Genomic DNA, 2323 nt, shown 5'->3' with positions numbered 1-2323 from the left:
TTACAGCTCTGCTGAGGACATGATGGAGTCACGTACAGGTCTGTTTGGGGAGGTATCGGTCACCGAGGAACCCCACCTCTAGGAAATCTTCTGTACGTGGGTCAGTTTGGTTTGTTTTAACGTAAAAGTTCTTGCAAGGTCAGGGAATATTAATTTCTTCCTTTGCAAATGTGCAGATTAACACCTTCCCTCTTACTCAGCAAGGATAACTGTCACCTGCCAAAAAACTTTTAAATTAATGCAGCCTCCCCTTCTCCAACACAGAAAGTTCCCCTAGCCTGTTGATGTCAAAGGCAGTGGCAGTAAAGCCATGCTGTAAATGGAGCCACGTTCATTCCCTCCTCCCCTTTCCCACCCCACACCATGATTGCCAAAGCACTAACTACCCCCATTCCTCCTGACTTCCCCAAATGCTTCCTTAGGTTTGCTGGGTGCCTTGAAGACTGCAGAGCAAATGCCAAAAATCAAGAAGCCTCTGCTAGGCTCCATCTTGCCTGCGCTCTCTCTGGGATGTCCAGCACCTCTGCTGGGATCTGCTGTAGGAACACAGGCCAGGCAAAGCCGGCTGCTTCTGAGGTAGAGTGAGCTCTGGTCTCTACCGATTGCCTCTGTAAGTCTTTTTAGAAGAAATGCTATCTCTAAGGGAGGAGCTGAGTTAAGGCCCCTTTGAAATCACTGACCCAGATGAAGAAGCAGCTAGTGACATCCAAGCCCCCATGCCTATGGCACCAGCCACGGTGACACTGCCCTCCTTTCAGCAGCATTTCACTCAGAGGAAATGAAAGCATCGGAAAAGGAAATGGGGCTGAAAAGGCTTAGATCCCCAGCGAGCGGGCCTTTGTTTTCCCATTGTGTTAGCCCAGCTGAGCCTGTGTTGGAGCAGAGCCCTCCTGCAGCTGGGCCCAAAAGCAGCAGCCAAAGTGAAACCCCGGCAACCGTCTGTGGCAAGAGGAGGAGGGATGTGCAGAAGCTGGAGCACTCATCCATGCTGGGGAGGAGAGGTGAAGGTGGGTGCCACCAGCCCACCTCTGCAGCTCCAGCAGGGCAGGGCAGCTGCTCACTCTGAGGCAACGGGAGCCTCTTGCCTGCTCTGAGCAGAAATCAGAGAGAAGGAGCTTGCAGTGATAGGTCAGAGGAAGCCAAGGTCTTGGAGAGCAGGACAATGGCTTTCACTTGGCCCTGGACCACAGCAGCACTGCCCAAGGATCCTAAGAGGGCCATGGCTGTGAGCCGATCTCCCAGGCCATGGCACGGCTGTGTGCCGTGACCAACCACTCCATCACCAAGCCAGCCCAGAAACACCATAAGCTGTGCTTGTGCTTCTTGGCATGAAGTGAGAGCCTGTTTCTAGACATCCCAAGGGGTGCTGGGACCAAAAGTGGCTCTTGAAAAACACTGCAGCACGTTGGTGATGTGTGTGCTGAGTTCCACATGCGGAGCTGGTGGTAAATCTGACAACATCTCCGGCAAAATGCTTTCTCTAATGGCATTCCCAAAACAACTGGGCATGAAGAAGTATCCTGCAGAACACAGCCCTGCCAGTGACCTCGGCTGGCTTGGTGTCAGCACAGGGAAAGCACTGCCTTTTCTTTCAGTAAGCAAGGGGTTGAACTCAGCTCTGCTTCCCCTCTTTGCCCTGTTGAGGGAATGGTCTGTGGATCAGCCACGGTCCCACCTCCATCACAAGCTGAAGGGCTGTGCATGCTTTCCAGCCTCAACTACTGCTCCCTGAAGAGGAGACATCAGTGTAGATGCTGGTCTCGCCATGATTTGCCCTAAAATGACCAGGTACCTCCTGAATGGAGGTCACTGATCAGTGGATGAGAAATCAGTGGAGTCTGGGGGGAGCTGGGCAAGAGGACAAGACCTGGGAACACCTGGCTTAGAAAACACGGTCCTTTCCCTCCCTCTCTGTCACTGATAAACATGTAGCAAGCAATACTTTGGAGGTGGCAAGGATTCCTTATGGCTTTTCATGCCTTCCTTGGGCAGAACAAGTCTGCAGGAACAGTTAAGCAGCTCTGCTTGAGATGAAGATGGTGGTGTCCTCAGCAGCCAACAGCAACTCCTCAGGTGTCAAAGCTGCCCTCAGCCCAGCTGGCAAACCAGAGGTGGCAGAAACCTTTTCCTCTCACTTGGGTGAAGTTGCAGACCGATGTCTTGGGGACTGTGACTTGCAACAACCCTGTTCAGTCTTTCTTGGCCTACCTCTGAAGAACATGACATGACTTAAATAAAGCAGCTAGAGACACACATTTCACGATGACTTCTTTGTTCCCAGACTGAGGGTTTGTCTCCCCTGAATTCGTACCTTAAGAAGGCT

The sequence above is a fragment of the Pygoscelis adeliae genome, unplaced genomic scaffold, assembly GCF_000699105.1.
Source record: "Pygoscelis adeliae isolate BGI_AS28 unplaced genomic scaffold, ASM69910v1 Scaffold161, whole genome shotgun sequence".
Lineage (NCBI taxonomy): Eukaryota > Metazoa > Chordata > Aves > Sphenisciformes > Spheniscidae > Pygoscelis > Pygoscelis adeliae.
The sequence above is the reverse complement of the archived record's forward strand: the minus strand, read 5'-3'. Positions refer to the sequence as shown.